This window comes from Pseudorca crassidens, chromosome 3 (assembly GCF_039906515.1).
Source record: "Pseudorca crassidens isolate mPseCra1 chromosome 3, mPseCra1.hap1, whole genome shotgun sequence".
In the NCBI taxonomy this organism is placed as follows: Eukaryota; Metazoa; Chordata; class Mammalia; order Artiodactyla; family Delphinidae; genus Pseudorca; species Pseudorca crassidens.
Window position 1 is genome coordinate 84,107,806 of NC_090298.1, and position 18,857 is coordinate 84,126,662.

Sequence of the window (18,857 nt, forward strand, 5' to 3'; positions counted from 1 at the left end):
GAGTTTTTACGTGTGCGCCGACATTGTACTTCCATTAACTACTTTTTTATAACTTTGTTCTATGTTTCTTTCTGTGAGTAGTTGTCTTCAGTCTTTAATGATTTCAGTGATGAGGCAGGAGGTCAGAAATACTTTAAGTTAACTCACTTGGAATACCCAATCTCTGTATTCAAACATATCTTAAATAAGTTGGTTAACGAACGCACCTATATAAATCAGCTAAACAATGATTAATATATAGCCCTCTTTCCAGCCCTTTGGATTCTTTTGAAGTAAATTCCAGACATCATATTATTTTATTGATAAGTATATAAGATTAAGCTTTCTGGAATTATGAATATATATCTAAAATATAAAAGGGCTTTTAAAAAGAACATAACTGCAATATGATTAGTACACTTAAAATTTTAACAGTACTGTAATATAATAAAAGAGACATTCAATGTCAAATTTAATAGTCTTAAATTTTATTCCATATTTTACAATTGATTTACTGAAATCAAGACCTAAACAAAATCTCCACATTACTTTTGATGTATTTATTTATTTTTTTTTTGCGATACGCGGGCCTCTCACAGCTGTGGCCTCTCCCGTTGCGGAGCACAGGCTCCGGACGCGCAGGCTTAGCGGCCATGGCTCACGGGCCCAGCCGCTCCGTGGCATGTGGGATCCTCCCGGACCGGGGCACGAACCTGTGTCCCCTGCATCGGCAGGCGGACCCTCAACCACTGCGCCACCAGGGAGGCCTACTTTTGATGTATTTCAATCTATGATCATGTAGAATTTCGTGCATTCTGAATTTTGCAAATTGTATGGATACCTATGATGTCCTTTCTCCTGTCTTTTTTTAAACTGGTAGTTAAATCTACAGGATTATTCAGATTGAGGGTTTTTTGTTTTTTCCCCTGAAAAGACTTCATAGGTGTTACTGTTTACTTTCTACTGCATTACTTTAAGAGACATACACTATCTGGTTATCTTTCTGTCATGTTATGGTTGGTTATTGGGTTCAGATGTTGTCAACCTGATAAAGTTAATGATAAACAGCATAAATTCTCTTTCGCCTTTTTAGCTAATAGTTTTAGCAGCCATTGATGACTGCTATGTCCATGATTTCATTAGGAGGTGCAAAATAGCAATATTCTTATTTGATCATTAATTCTACCTTTACTAACAGAAATTCTTTTATAATAAAGAACTTTACATTTTTAAGTATTTGTACAGTTTTTATAGGAAGAGTAAGATAAATGTGTGATTTTTCTCCTTTATTTCTTAGTTTTCAGCATGAGTTAGTTCCCTTGTCACCTTCAGGTTTTTAAGTATATTTATGAACTCATGGATGTTAAAAATTTTAATATATATCTATAATATTTATTACTTTAATGCTCAAATTGTTTCTTCTTTGGCCAGTGGGAACTCCCTCAGGTGGGCTCCTGAATTCTTGTGACCAGGCCACTGTAGTGTTTGATAGTTTACTTCCTTTCTGGCATAACAAAATGTTTTTAGACTGATTTTGTAAATATTCTGCACATTCCTGGATTCAGCCCTTTCTCCAAGGAGCATTGGTTCCTTTTAGTAAGAAATGGTATTTAGATACCACAGCCTTTGTACTTGGGGTGCTCATTGCTAATGGGGTACTAAATACTTCTCTGCATGTAATGCTCTTTTAGGGAAGTTGAATAGATACAGATCCTATCCAATAGGAGTCTATATTCCAGGGGCAGTAATGCTGCCAACATAGATATTAATGCCATAATGTTTTCATTTTATTACTTTCCCATTTAGAAACTTAAAGGTTCCTCAGTACCTAGGATAAAAAGTTGAAGTTCTTTAGATTAGCATTAGGTACCTTCCTTAATATGGACCCAGTGTATATTTTTAGCTATATTTTCCCAAGAATATTCTGTATAAATTGTCTCTCTGATCCTGCCAAACTGGCTTATAACTGACCTAGGTAGGATACGTCTTATTCTTCCTTTCCTCAATACTTTTGCTCAGGCCACTTTTCCTAACTTAAATGTTTTCCCTTAACTAAATCCAACCCATTCCTCAAAGCCCATCTCAAGTCCCTCTTTGTTCTTCTAGATCATTCCTGACCATATGATTATCAGTTTACCACCAGCATTCCCTTTCTCTTGACACTTCAGTGTAGGCTAGCCTTTCTTCTAGCTGCCAGCAACGGTATTATTATTGTTATTTTTTTGGCCTGAGGGCCTTTTCTTGTCACCAAAGCCCACTTTGTCTTCCTGCTCAGTAGATCAGCAATGCTAGATAAGTAATACTGCCTGGGAGCAGCCCTAAGCTGATGACTGACATGAGTGAGTATATAAATTCCTCAGCCTTTCTCAGTCTTTCACTACACTGGCTACACTGTTCTAGACTGGCTACCAGATTCCCCCAGTGGGATTAGGTTCTTTTTATCTACAGTGGATACTTGATTAATAACCAACCCTTTATTGATGGTTTTCCCTTCCCTGTCTCACTTCCAACCTCCCTTACTATTGTTTCCTCCTAGTTAACCAATTGCATGTGAATCCTTGTCTCAGGATTTGATTCTGGGCAAAACTAAACTAAGACAAGGATTTTTCCTTCTTTGAATTCATAACCTCTATTATATAGTAGTTAGCTTCCTCTGCATAACTTGAGAGAATCATTAAATAAACAAATCACTATTACCACTCATCCTGGAACACATTCCTTTTTGTTTTGTATATTAGAGTCAGTGTTATTGCAAATCAATGCATGGAATTTGGATTGATTGCCTTTGAGTCAAATAGTTTGGAGTTCAAATTTGAAATCACTGTTTTCTCTGCTCATCCATTGCATCAATTTCCAAAATGGTTTATCCCTCCCTATTACCAGACCTCTAAGACCTCATGGACCCTTTGTTGCAGTTTTTAGTTTTAGCTGTTTTTAGATGCTTAAACTTTTTCTTTTAGTTTTGGCACCCTGCTAGTGAATGTTGTGTGTAATACATAGACTATTTCTTAAGACAGAAATATGCCAGCCGTTTCCTGCAAATTTAGTGAAAATCTGTCTAGTCAATTTTCCTTCAACTAGATAGAAACTTTATTTTATGAACAACATATAAATAAATGTTTATGTAGGTAATTTTACTTGGTGATTAATTTTATATTACCTGGAGATATGTCTCATTATTGCCACATATTGCTTTTAAATTATTAATACTTCATATATTTTTGCCTTTTTCTCTAATAGATTTTATTTTATAAGTGAAAAGAGTCTAATTTAAAAAAAATTTTCTACAGTGATAGCTGCTTTTCTTTCACGTGTAAGGACACTTAATAAAAGTTGGTGGTTGATAATGAGATATGCTGGGAACTGTGCTTTAAACAATTTAGAGGTGAATTAAAAAAAAAGTGAAGGTCCCTTGAACTCTACATAAGGTCTTTGATATAAAATAATGTCACATGTAATTACAGATAGGGATCTAATTTACATACATCATACACATATTCTACATTCTTGAATACACCAAGTTTGCTCTGGACTTTGGGATAGCTGGTCCCTCTTTTAAAAATACTCCTCTCTTAGATTTTCTAATTGTAGGCTCCTTCTTGCTATTCATGGGTTGTTCAAATGTCACCTTTGTAGAGGGCTTCCCTGATGACCTAGTTTACAGTAGCTCTCCCACTGATATTTTCTTGTTTCTGGTATTCTTGTTTTTGATATTTCTTGTTTCTGTTCTTTATTTATTGTTTGTCCCTCTTAGAATGTAAACTGCTACATGAGAAGGTCCTCATTTGTCTCATTTACTTCTGTTTTCCCAGGACCTGTAATTTTGATTGGCATATAGGAAACATTCAGTTAATATTTGTTGATGTTAAGTAAATGGTTGCTCTCTTATTAAGTCAAATGTATTTTTGATGTTGCTACCATACCTTGGAAATTAGAACTTCTCAAATGGCATGCATCTGACTTTCTGTGGTTATGTTTGTGTGTTTACGGAATTTAGTCAGGAAAATAATATCTGGTTGTTCCTTTCAGGGAGCTCATTGCCTAATGAAGTAAAACAGATGATAAACTATTACATGTTCTATGATAGAGTGAAGACAAAGTAGAGAGCACATTATGGGTACCCAATCTACACTTACATGGCAGGGTTAGAAAAGGTACACTGGAGACCTAAAGTTCTTACCCATGTCTTATTCTTCTCTTCTTCCAGATCTGGGAAGAGGATATGGCCCGTGTTCCTTAAAGCTAGTCATGGCCTTGTGATTAGTTATAGCCAGTGCAAAGTGGATAGAAGTGGTGCTCTTCTGGGCCAAAGTAGTTACGAAATGGTACATTGTGCTCCAGATCTTTTTTACCCTATTATGGTAATCTGGATGTGGCATGTTAAGATGACCAAGTCACAAGGAGATAGGACTGGCATTTACCCTAGGAAGGGAGCTACTTTGGAGAGCTATCAGACTTGCAGTGGATTTTGCATAAGTAAGAAATGAATTTTTGTGGTGTGAGCCTCTGAAATTTCAGGGTTAAGTTGCTACCTGGCCATAACAAGTCTATTCTGAGTAATACAGAAAACAGTGAGGAGGTAACCTCTGAACTGAGCTTTGAAGGGCCAGGAAATGAAAGAACAGAATCTGTTTGTCAGGGATTCTTCCTTTCCTCCTTGCCTGGGTAGAACCTGAACTCTTAAAAGAGTAGGAGCAAACTTAGAGATAAAAGTAGGTTAGTAGTCCAGATTTTAAGGAAGTATTAGAGTCCACTAAGTGTCAGATATGTCAGAAAAACACACCATAAAATCCTGATATTCTAGGGCCTTGGTAGGCAGATTGTGGACAGTGCCCTGTCAGCAGTCCCCAACTTGTCCGATTTAAGGCCTATTGTGTTCACTCTGCTTTTGCAAGTGCATTTCTTCTTACTAAGAATGACAGCATGTAATAGCAGTTGACAGAGATGACCAAAATAAAACACTTTACCCTTTGTAATGTGTACATCGCAAAGAAATGCTTTTAATCTTTAAATGTGCTCATTTATGATTTTTATGGGTACCAAGTCACTCTTGTTGAGTTTAATGGTAATTTCATGTCTTATGATTTTCAAAAACAATTTTCAGAGTTTTTCACCGTTAGAAGTATATGGAAATGACTATTTTTTACACAAACATCAATTTAGTTTATGTATTTTATAAAGAATTCTCAAACAGCAGTTTGTTCTTATTTACAAATGGTCTCTCCCTTTTTGCTGTATGAGTTGTGTTTTATGAAGCAACACCCATGATGTGAGAAAGAGTCTTGTCTGATCAGAGGCAGAATTAACATTACTTGAAAGAGCAGCCTTCTTTCTGTGTACTCAAGTTAATTGATACAGTAATTTAATCATTGAGCCGCTGCTCACATTTCATGTTTAAGTTACTTACACTTGATTTTATTTTATTTTTTTAGAATGTCTAGGCTGATGAGGATTTAAATGGATTTGTAGCATTTAAAAATGTCCTCAAAACTGATTGCAACATGACATTCATCAGATTCTGTATTCAGTTTTAGTTTAGCTATTTTGAAGCTATCAGATGAAAAAAAAATCTAAGTTTAATATTCTGCAACAGATTTTTTCCATCATCATACTAAAACCCAGAGGAGCACAATGTATTTTTTTCGTTTTAGTCTTCTATTTTTCCTTAGGATATTTTTGACCCCAGATATTTTTTCCTTTAAATTTGACTGAGCTGTGATCATGGCTCTGACCTCTAGCCTCCAAAGAAGAGGAGTTATGCCTCTCAGGAGCGATGCCTCAGGCACTTTGCAAATCGGCTGGCAGGGATTATTTCCCAGGTTGTGAAACGATGACCTTCTAGGGGAAGAGTGAATGTCTGCAGGGCACGTAAATTCCTTCAGCCATGATTGAGAGCTTTAGGCTTGTTACCTGCTCTATGAATCAGAGTCCATTCTATCTTTATGGAAGATGGGTAATTTAGTGCTATATTTAAAGCCTCATGTTATGTGCTCACATGTCAGTTAATTTATTGCTGAAGGTGGATATATTCTTTTTTTTGAGCCCATATAGGGTTAGTTCAGAAGTAAATCTGGAGTTTTGGAATGAAAAACTGGGATAATTTTACTATGATTAGAGGGCACCTATCCTGTTATTTCTAAACAAAGTGCCCCAGCAGTGCTGTCTGCTGTCTCCAACATGTCTGATTTCAATCTCTCAAAGAGGATTTCTGTTGCCTCCTAAGCTGTCATTACAACAATAATATAATGCTGATTGCCTCAGTATTCTCAGAATACGTTAAAAAGAGGAATGAAATTTAAAATGATTAATAAATACTTTTTGAATCTGTGGGATGGCATTTTGTTTTTATTCTCTGAATTGTCAGTCTTAATACAGTAAATTTCCAGAGTTTATACATTTTTAGGATAGAAAACTGATTTTCAATATTGGTAATTTTAACATTAATGCTTAACACATTAATGTTAAAAATACATTCTGTATTTTAAGTTCTTGTGAAAAATCCTTGAGGACCCACTTATTGCCACTATACAGTCTAGCCAGTTCCAATATAAATATGACCAACAGAATTGTGGGAAAGCTACAGTAATTTAAGAGAGAAGCTATGCCACTGAAGGCCACGTGAAATACTTAGAAAGCAGGATAAGAAACTATTACAAAATGCCACTAGGGATAGCTCTTATAATATCCCATTTTGTCCTAGTTAAAAAGTTATCTGCTATGGGTGAAAATATCCCCAGTTTAAATCACAGGGAACTTGACTGGTGATAGGACCATCAATGTGATACATCTTAGGTAAGACCAGGCACTTTGATCTGAAATAAAATTTGAACATTAATTCATTCGTTCAAAAGTAAGGAGTTCTTAAAATGTTGATGGAGAATAGTACTTAATGAAGATCAGTTATGGAAAATGTAGCTAATTTTGTTAAATCCAACTTTAAACCCCCAATGGATAAACCTTAACTTACTTAAGTTATATCTCATCATTCATTCTCGTTTGCATGGTTTCTGGTTTTCTTAGCAAACTAAATCTGTGATATATTTGGATGCAGATTTATTTAAAAGTCCCTGGCCTATGGAATCTGGTAAAGCTGAAAGGGAAAACAGAAACGCAATACTATCTTTGTTCCATCACTATGGGATGGCATGGGATAATCGGATACTGATCTTAACATCTTAGTTTAATATCGGACAGTATCTTTCACCCTCACCTTTGCCACCCCCTCCTTCCTCCCCTCTCTCGCATCTTCTGTGATCAAGATTTTAATTTAGCATCCATGAGAAAAAACTGTAGTGAAATAACTAGGACAGTGATTATATTGCTTTTCAAATATTGGTCCTAGTCCTGAAATCAGAATATAATTTCATCTTTGAGTTTTAATGACCTCAAATAGGATAATAGTACATTATACCTTGATTTGTAAGCCTACTTTTGGAAGAATGTATAAATTGTCTTTATGGAATTGTGTAGCACCAAAATGTAATGAATGATGTAAGTCAATCTGATTTATACTTTACAATCTTTTTTCTTATAAGCAGCCTCTGCCTCCTTGGCATTCCCACTGTGCCACCATCATTGTTTAAGATCTTCTCACTGGGATTACTGCAGAGGCTTCACAACTGCTTTTCTTGTCTCATATCTCTTCTAATTTATCTCCTAGAATACAACGAAAAGAGTGATCTTTTAAATGCAGTTGTTCATTTGCGTAAAGTACTTTATTACTAAGCATCACCTTCAGGACAATATAGATTATGAGGTTCTTTCTTTTTATTTAATTGCAATACCATCAATTACATTTTTGGGGAGACATATCTAGAATATGTTTATTTATAAATTATACACATGTACAAGGTTTAACATTCTAAAATATTGTATACAGTATATAATATGTAGAAAAACAGAATTTTGGAAAAAGGAAGTGGTAAGAATAATTGTAAAAGAAGTTCTCATTTTTTCTTCTTGTACTCTTGTATTTGTCTTGTGTACCCAACTTTGGAGAACTCCACTACTCCCTTACTTTCTACCTACCCTAGATCCATAAGTAAATAATTACAGGAGCTGTGGCATGTCACCTCCTTCTATTTCTTCTGTTAGAAACACCTGCCTCACTCTACCTCCTCCCTCATACAGCCTGTTCTTGAGTAGTTACTACTTGATTTTCAGAACTAAGTTCATGTGTCACTATCTCATGGCAACCAAATTATATCGCCTTGTCTGGTTCCAGAGCACTCTGAATAAACCTTTTTCATAATATTTTATAGTATAGGTATTTCTTTTTTTCTAACGTTCAAAAGACTAGGGACTCCTTTGGGGAACAACTGTCTTGTCCATCTTTTCATCCTTAGAGGCAACCATAATGCCTGACACGTGTTATACCCATAATGCCTGGCACGAAGTTAAATGAATTCATGAATGAACCAGGAAGGAAGGAAAGAAGAAAGGAACGAAGAGACAGACAGAGAGGGCAGGAGGGAGGGAGGGAAGAATTAACAGGTGTGTTCGAGATAAAGCAATCTGTTACTGGTAAAAGGAGAATTTTAACCGATTTCTTCATTGTTTCCTGATGGTCATTGGTAAATATTTAGGGAAGGTAATTTTGCATTATTTAAGGTGAGAAATTCTGTTTATTATATTTAAATATTGCTATGTAAATGCTCTCGCTTTTCTCTAGGTCCGAAATAGTCACGTAACTTTTTTCTACTGAAAGCTTCGTTTTTATCCTTTAGAAAAATGTCCTGTTTTATATAATGCTAAAGGACTAGCACAGGTATGTAAAATACTGAAGTGCTTAAAGTTCCTTTTGAAATGAGTGTGGGGATAGAGCAGATCATAGGAAACAGGTTATGGATAAGGATAATGTATTTTGATGATATTCAAATTCATTCAGCAAAGACCAAATAAGTCAGAGCAGATTTGCTGGTTCATCAGTTGTGCTTCTTCTGCATCCTTATTAGTAAACTGTAACACATTTTACAAAGACCCATCATTTCCTACAGGGCACAGCTCTAGGTTAAGCCTAAAAAGCAACTTTCATTATTGATCGTTCATTGAAAGCAGAGTGAAGCAATTACAGTATCTCTTTGAAGAGGTATATTGGCCAAAGACTATTTGGGATAGTGCATTATAGTGGATTATTTAATACTTTGACTATTATTGAAACTTGGAAATGTGTGTAGATGCCCTCTTGGGCTTATTGATATTGTTAGAAAAGCAACAGATATATTCTGGAAAAAGAAGGTATATGATCCTGAGCAGCCTTCCTGAAAGCTAAAATGTAGTAATTTCCCAGTTGGTGTATGTTTTATGAAGTTTACAGTACCAAGGAAAGTTGTTTTGAGTAATCATTTTTCTGTGACACATTTATAAAACCAAATTTCTGTTCTGTTGATAACTTGTCTTTGAGCAAATTTAGATGTAAAAATATAGGGGTTCTTCTTTTATATTTAATCTGTCTGAATTTTCTCATTTGAAAAATTGGAATAAAATACATAAGATCTTTTTCATAATGGACCAATCATAAAAATTCTGTCTCATTTTAGGCAAATTAGTTCTTCTAAAGAGTCAAATAGTCTCCTTGGAAATGGTTGACTCTTTTCTCCTGAAAGTAATGGATTTTTGTCACCTTTCTCTGATATTGGGGACAGGGTTATGTTTTTAAATTCTTTAAATTTAAAGGCTCTGAGTTATTTGAATATGTCAAATCTGAGTTATTTAAATTTAACTGAATCTTATGATTCTTACTTGAAGGTTTCTAATATAATTTAAAATTTGGAAAAACAGTTTCTTGCAACTAGTGAATGATTTCTCAAATCATGAATTCAAATTTCTCTGTTTAAATGGCATATCTCCTTTATACAAGTAATAGCTTGCAAGAAATTGTCATTAGCATTCGAATCTCAGTCTAAGATGTGTTTCTTTCACTGGTATTTGCAGAGTTGTTATACATTTATACAGGTGATTCCATGGGACTTTTTCTTTTACATTGTCATCTTTACAGATTCATTCTCAAAAAGATAAATTAAACGTATGCTATATATACAATCTGGGGTGTTTTCCTGTGGACTACTGTGTTGTATCAAAGATCTGTTTTAGATGCAATAGCTGTTATTTTTAGAGTTACAGATACTATACATTTGTTCATGATGTTAACTTTTCCAGTTTACCTTTCCATTACCAAGGACACAATCTAATTCACAGGTTAAAATTTCTCAGCCCCATTAATGAAACAAAAGTGGATTTTTCCAAGTTGATTCATCAGTAACGATGGAAGAAATAAATTGTAGCAATGGAAGTAATGGATTTAGATGAACACATTTATATTAGTTGATGAATCACATGATTTCTGCCAATATGAAACTTCAGTAATTCAAGTGAATGGGATTATTTAAAAGACATTCCTAATGTGTACTAATGAAATAATAGTTTATTATTTTCTTGGCACTACTACATTTCATTTCTTTCCCAAATTCTTTTTACTTCACTTGTATAAGTATGATAATACTTGGTTGAAGTGGAGGTTAATTTAATACTACCTGCCTAGGTTCAAAACCTGACTCTGTTACTTTGAGCTGTGACTTTGGGCCAGTTGCTTAATCTGTGCCTCAGTTACCTTATCTAAATAATGGATTGATTAATAGTAACTTCCTCATAAAATTGTTATAAGGATTAAATGAGTAAATGTGAAAAAGCTTAAGAAATATGGGCATGTGTAACTTAAAACACATTGGGGTTATTCCTTAATCTCTTTTTTGTTAAGATTTTACAGTATTTTTGTACTTGGAATGGAGAGTGTTTATCAAATGATCACCTAGAATAAAAAAGTGAATTGTATGAGAAAGCTCTCTCATTAATACAGCTTATTGTGGTTAAATGGTGGGGTTAGTGGAGAAGTAGAAGGAGTCTCCAACACTACTTGATTCTTCAACAATTTAATCTTCATATTAAGGTTTATGAAAACTATATGTAACTATTCTGCTTCTTTTATTGTGACCATGTGGCCTTTCTTTTAGTTTAAGCAAAGAGTTACAGCATCATTTGGTTCCTACTCTATGCAATTCGTGTAGATTATTCTCCTTGTTTTTCTAAGCCTTTCTACTGGCTTAGAGGTGTTGAATGACTTCCCTAAGGTCACACAGCTAATCTTAGTGGCAGAATATATAGAATTAGCTTCATATTTAATTTTATATTTATTTGATAACTATTTCCAGTTATCAAAACTATATTGAATAAGGTATATTTTTTTCAGAAAAAGATACTTAAAGCAGAATTAATTCCTGGATCATATAAGACCTAAGGTATTATAAAATTACCAATAAAATAAGAGTGGTGTTAACAATACTTTTGGTCTGTACTATTTGGAAGAATCAGAATCCTTGGAATCAAGGTTTCATAATTATAGAAGGAGAATATAAAATTTTGTTAAAACTTTTTCTCAAATGATACATTGTTTTGAAAAGTCTTAGGATATTCACAGTTTTTAGTAAAGTATATATGCTAAAATTAGAATATCTCTGAAATATATTTTAATAAGAAATATATCTTTTTGATAAATCTGTTGGCAATTCTTAGAAACATGGATAAAGTGATAAATCTATTCTTTGGTAAGTATTATGTATAAAGAGCCTTAAAATCATCAACACTTTGGTAGCTTGAAAACTAAAAGGACTTATTTTAAATACGAGATTTTAGCAATATTTAAATGAACTTCAGAATTAAATATTTACCTTCTTACCCATTGGCTTAATTTATAATGAGAATCTGTTTGAGACGTGCACCAGCAGCTTTTTCCAGGTTATATTGTGGTACCAATCAATTCCTAAATTTCAGTGACTAGCAACAGTATAGGTTTATTTCTTGTTTGTGTTACATGTCTATTGCAGGTTGACATGTAGCACATCCTCACATTATTGTAATACAGCCTCACATTGTTGTTTTTTCCTGTTTGGTCAGAGAGAAAGGAAAGCTTGAAACTGCAAGATGGCATTCAGGTTTCTGCTTGGCAACGGCACAAGTTCCTTAGGCTTACTTTGGATTGGCCAAAGCAAGTTCCATGGCCAAGCCTGAGATTGTGGTGGCACGAATTATATTTCTTACATAGGTAGAGTCATAAGAGAGGGAACTTATAAGGAGGAGTGAATATTTTGAATAAATAATACAGTCGACCACAGGAACCATTGTAATTCCTATGTGTGGACTCTGCTCAAGGTAAATATCAATATTACAGTTTGCTATGGAGAGTGCTTATCTCTACAGTTGTACTTCATGGGCAGCATCCACATCTTTCAGTTTTTAAAATTTTTGGCTGGGGTCTAATTTTTGTTGTTGTATCAAAAATATCCAAGAATCTTCTGTATTAGCGACTTGTTGGAGTCAAGGCTTTTGGCTTCAAGAAACAGAATCCCATAGCAAACTAGTGTGAGTTCAGTGGGGGAAGGGGGTTATATGGGTACAGGAGAGGTCACGGAACCTATAGGTAGGAAGTACTCCTGGGCTTATGTGGGACTAGAAAGCTGTCAGGCATTACTCCCTTTCTCTCTTTCTGTGTTTTCTTCTCCCCACCACCCTTTTTAAAATCTGTACTTGCCTTTTCTTATCTTCTCTTTGCACATGGGCATTTCTCTCTGCTTTTCCATGCATTTGTACTCAATGGCAACCCCATAGCTGTTAAATTTTCATGTTGCCATGTTACAAAACGTCAGAGACTGCAAAGCGAGAGAGAGGCATGGACATATATACACTACCAAACGTAAGGTAGATAGCTAGTGGGAAGCAGCCGCATAGCACAGGGAGATCAGCTCGGTGCTTTGCGACCACCTGGAGGGGTGGAATAGGGAGGGTGGGAGGGAGGGAGATGCAAGCGGGAAGAGATATGGGAACATATGTATATATATAACGGATTCATTTTGTTGTGAAGCAGGAACTAACACACCATTGTAAAGCAATTATATTCCAATAAAGATGTTAAAAAAAAAGATAATAAAGTTATCCAATAGAGACATAAAAAAAAAAAGAAAGTGATAATGTCAACTCACATGAAAATATTGTGCTTTCCCAGTCAAATGTCATCAAAACTACACATTCAGTTACGGTTTTATAAAAGTATAAGGTCCCGGGAATATATTTCATAATTGTGAGTGGCACTTAAAAGATTTACTTTTATAAAACATTCCAAAGGAGAAATTCAATTATTGGAGAGAAATTATGAATAATTTTTCCCTTCAAATCATATATTTAGTATTTTTATGAATGCCGTAGATTAATTCATCCATTTATTTCATCAAAAATATTTCTAAGCCTTATCACTCACCGGGTTCAGTTCTAGATGCTGAAGCTACCACTGTGAATAAGACAGACAACAACCATGGACTCACAGAGCTTACACTCCAGTGGGGGTAATAAATAAGCAGAAATGATAGACATAGATAGATGGATGTATGGAGAGAGAGAGGGAGGGGGAGAGAGAGAGAGAGAGAGAAGACACATGCACTCCAATATTCATTGCAGCACTATTTACAATAGCCAGGCCATGGAAGCAACCTAAATGCCCATCAACAGATGAATGGATAAAGAAGATGTGGTACATATACACAATGGAATATTACTCAGCCATAAAAAGGAACGAAATTGGGGTCATTTGTTGAGACGTGGATGGATCTAGAGACTGTCATACAGAGTGAAGTAAGTCAGAAAGAGAAAAACAAATATCGTATATTAACGCATATATGTGGAACCTAGAAAAATGGTGCAGATGAACTGGTTTGCAAGGCAGAAATTGAGTCACAGATGTAGAGAACAAACGTATGGACACCAAGGGGGGAAAGCCGCGGGGGGTTGGGGGTTGTGGTGTGATGAATTGGGTGATTGGGATTGACATGTATACACTGATGTGTATAAAATTGATGACTAATAAGAACCTGCTGTATATAAAAAAAAAAAAATCAAAAAAAAAAAAACAACCAAAAAAAACCCATCAGAGACTGAACTATCCTTTTTGAATCCCACTTCTGAACTTCAAGAAGAGAGAAGCACTCTCCTATAAGCTATGACCATCTAGGATCATGGATTTTAAAAATCTTTGGATGAGGGAATTGAGTGGGGAAATTCAGAGAAAGAGAGTTCAACAGACAACCCAAAAGCTGTCTATTATGCAAATGTTAGATTTCTTGGTAAAAAATAAGCAGCTTTAAAATGAATTTTCTTTAGTTTTAATAATAAAATCCTCATGCATATGTTTTAAAGAAGTTCTCAGTTTTGGTTTTTTTAATGTTTGATAGATAGGGAAAATGGAAGCACACTGATAAAGCTTTAAAGTAACAGTTTTGAAGCTGTTAAATTGTAAAAGAAAAAAGTATTGGGTATACTTATGTTTTATACACTTTGTTCCTGTTTTACCCAAGAGGCACTGTTAGGTCACTGCTCCAGTTGTATGACTAGCCACCTCCCACAAGCCCAAGGTTGCTCTAAATCATGTTTCTCTAGAATGAGAAAAAAAAAAGAAAGCCTCAATATTCTTTAACAAAAAGTATCAGCCTTTCTCAGACTTTAAAATATGTATTAAATTTGTCTAATATAAGTTCAGTGTCCTCTTAAATTCCATGAAATTTAGCTGCACTGGTAAGGCAGATTAAGAATATCAACGCATTATATTTTTTTCTCCAACTTTTTATTTAGAAAGTTTGTAAACCTAAGAAAGGTAGAAAGGATAGAAAAATGATATCCTGTATATCCTTCAACTGGATTCACCAATTTTTGCTTATATCTTTGTACATATATGCTTATTTCTTCATTTATTAGACATATCTACTCAATTAAAAAATCACTTAATTCTTCCTGGAAAAACTTTAATACTTTCACTTTTTTTGGTACTGCATCCCCTCTTTTTTGTCACATAATTAATGGTCTTGTAAAAAATATACTTCCGTCTGACAGATGATTACTAGACTTATCATGGTGATCAGTTTGTAGTGTATATAAATGTATATATAGTGTATATAGTATATATATATAGTATATATAGTGTATATAAATGTCGAATCACTATGTTGTACACCTGAAACTAACATTATATTGTATGACAAGTATACTTCAATAAAAAGAATTAAAAATGTATCTCAATCAAATGTGACTAAAAAGGCTCAAGGGTCTTTTCAGTCATATACTATGTTCCTCTTTCATAGTAAGAGGCTTATTACTGTGTAGATATAACTTTATTGTCAGAAAAAACTTTATCGGTGGATTGTACACAAATTGTCTTTAAAATCTGTTTCGATGCTTGTTTTCCAGACCAACTTGTCCATGCTATTCCATTTATTTTTATTTCAATTTATATATGTTGGAAAATGATTTAGAGTCAACAGCAGGTGGCAGTACTAGCAAAGGTTGTGACTTTTTGGTATATGATCAGCTTGGAAAGGAATGTATCTTTCAAATCTACATGAGTAATACAATTAGTAAGGAAACTTTAAATACAGACTTAAATTTATTGCCAATTAATTTTATTTCAAGAATTATTTTAGGCATCGGTTAAAAATTGTAAGATGAATATGTTTAAAAATAATTGTTTAGAAACTAAATTTTGTTTTAATTTTGGGACCACATAAGTCAGAAAATCCAGCTTATTTTTCCTTGATTTTTTGCTTATAGAAACAAACAAAAAAACCCCAAAATACTTACAATAGAAAGATTAGGTAGTCTGAATCCTGTTAAAGTTTTCAGGAAAAATGTCACAGCAACATCACTTATTTCTGTTGAAGAAAAGGTAGTTATTTTGAAATTTTGTGGCAGACTTCAAGAAAGCTTTTTATAAAGCTAAAGTACTCTTTTTCAACAGGGTAACAAATTTAAGAAGGCCCAATTTGCTTTGGGCATTTGTGGAAATAATTTATTTTTTATTATTTATTTATTTTTAATTAATTATTTAATTTTTGGCTGCATTGGGTCTTCTTTGCTGTGCTCAGGCTTTCTCTGGTTGCAGCGAGCAGGGGCTACTCTTCATTGTGGTGTGCGGGCTTCTCATTGCAGTGGCTTCTCTTGGTGCAGAGCACGGGCTCTAGGCGCCTGGGCTTCAGTATTTGTGGCATGCGGGCTCAGTAGTTGTGGCTTGTACGTTCTAGAGCGCAGGCTCAGTAGTTGTGGTGCACAGGCTTAGTTGCTCCGCAGAATGTGAGATCTTCCCGGATCAGGGCTCGAACCCAGTCCCGTTGTGGAGCACAGGCTCCGGACGCACAGGCTCAGCGGCCATGGCTCACAGGCTTAGTTGCTCTGTGGCATGTGGGATCTTCCCGGACCGGGGCACGAACCCGTGTCCCCTGAATCAGCAGGTGGACTCTCAACCACTGCGCCGCCAGGGAAGCCCTGGCAGGCGGATTCTTAACCACTGCACCACCAGGGAAGTCCTGTGGAAATAATTTAAAATACCCTCTTTGGTTGTGGTGTTTTTCATAGACCATAATTTTGTTTCATTTCTCTTTCATTTTAAAGAAAAGGAACCTGGAAAAGAAAATAATTTGTTTTCCCTGAGGTTTTGGTTATAATACCAAAAAAAACCTGTTTGGTTTTTCACAGTTTTTGTGTTATAATAGAAACAAAGAAGACTTTTGAGGATGATATATCAAAAACTGTTTACTGTTTCTTGGATTTTAAAAGATCTGTAACATGTGTTTGAATAACTTACATATTGCTCATTTAAACATTCATGTCTTTATATGTACGTGTGTCATCTAGACATTAGCTAACAGCAATTTCGTTGATTTCTGTTAATCTAATTTAACTTAATAAGAACTTAAAACACTTAAAATTAGAATAGAATTGAGAAATCATGTAGTTGATGGGATCATTGCTCAGATGAAGAAACTGAGGCCCTAGAGAGATTTCATTGAAGGAGACTTAAGGGTATGCAAAGACTTTTTTACATTGATTCTTGCTCCTTAGGCAGACTCCAGAATGATTCAGTTGCATCTTATTATTTTATTTACTTATGCCCTCCAGATTCCTGTAGTTTTTATTTTTTATTTTTTGGCAGGGGCGTGTGTGTGTGTGTGTGTGTGTGTGTGTGTGTATGACAGAGAGATTTACTAGGTTCTATATTGTGAAGAAAATGATTTTAACAAATATTCTATCCCCTCCAAGAAGCACTTATTTTAGCCACTTAATTAACTGAATAGTCGACTTCATGCCCCCATTTGCTTGATGTGTAATTAGATGAGTGTAATGTGTAATTAGACGACTGTAATTGGATGAGTCTTTCTGAAACGTAGTTGCAGTGCTTTTTGAGCTATACCTTGTATAGTGACAGCTATTATTATCACTGCATTTTAAGACAGATAAGGAGAAAAAAAAACCCAAAATATTTAAGTTGCATAGATAAAGAGTAAGTCTTCAGGAGATTTGAGTAGGACAAAAAGACTCTTAAGCATAATCACTGGTTTCCCAAGGAGCAGCTTTTTCTATGAAAAAAAAAAAAGAACCAAACTTAAAATTTTTCTTCCAGCATTACATTAGAACTAGGAGATGAGATGGAAACATTCTAGACATTATATGTGGGATAAATCATTTTGAAATGGAAACACATTGCCTGTTCTCAATAAAATATTAATGATTTATTGAAGTTATTAGTTAATTCAGGCATAATGTTTTGTACTTTTGAAATTTCGTTATGATTAAATTCTTAAGCATTACCCCTTTAAAAACTAGTATTTACATACAGTAGCTTTTTTTTTTAACATCTTTATTGGAGTATAATTGCTTTACAATGTTGTGTTAGTTCCTGCTGTATAACAAAGTGAATCATCTATATGTATATATATATCCCCATATCCCCTTCCCTCTTGCGTCTCCCTCCCACCCTCCCTATCCCACCCCTCTAGGTGGTCACAAAGCACCGAGCTGATCTCCCTGTGCTGTGCGGCTGCTTCCCACTTGCTATCTATTTTACGTTTGGTAGTGTATGTATGTCAATGCTACTCTCTCACTTCGTCCCAGCTTATGTTTCTCCCTCCCCGTGTCCTCAAGTCCATTCTCTATGTGTGCTGTTTTATTCCTGTCTTGCCCCTAGGTTCATCAGAACCCTTTTTTTTTTTTTTAGATTCCATATATATGTGTTAGTATACAGTATTTGTTTTTCTCTTTCTGACTTACTTCACTCTGTATGACAGACTCTAGGTCCATCCACCTCACTACAAATAACTCGATTTTGTTTCTTTTTATGGCTGAGTAATATTCCATTGTATATATGTGCCACATCTTCTTTATCCATTCATCTTTTGATGGACACTTAGGTTGCTTCCATGTCCTGGCTATTGTAAATAGTGCAATGGCTTTTTTTTAAGGTTAGGCAAATTGTTGTTTCTTGTAAATTCTGCGGTCAAGTGCATAGCCGAGGGAAAGTGCCTTAAAAATGGAACTTAAGTTTGGCCTGTGGTAATCTATGTTTTAAATTACAGCACATCTCATTCCAAATCAGTATAATGAATTGATTTGTAAATGTTTCAGGCAGGACTGCTTTCTTTGGATTTTATCTACTGAATTGCACTGCAGTTAAAGCATCTTTTTTTTTTTCAATGAATAGTCTGTGTTCTAGGCCTTTCATCGAGTTTAAACTGGGCTTAAAAGGCAGAAATGTATGGTTTTTTTTTTTGATTTTCCAAGTCATTTTATTAATCCAAGCGTACAAAAATTTCCGCACCACATCTCTGCCACCCCCACTTCCTTCCAAAAAGCAGTGGAGCGAGAGGGAGAGAGGGACTGAACAGACACGCCCCCCTGCAAGAGCCATCTTACCAAATGCAGAGATGGGGGAGACCACAAAAATAGCAACAGATAAGAGAGGGGCACACAGAACCACAAAGACAACACAAAGCTCAGCAGTGGGGGGGCTGCCA

At 35.0% G+C, this 18,857-nt stretch overlaps 1 long non-coding RNA gene across 1 annotated transcript in view; it reads left to right on the forward strand.

Moving 5' to 3' along the window:
- The window catches only part of LOC137221540 (uncharacterized), a 223,100-nt gene that overhangs the window by 845 nt on the left and 203,398 nt on the right, over positions 1-18,857 (forward strand). The gene's annotated exons all lie outside the window — the stretch shown is intronic.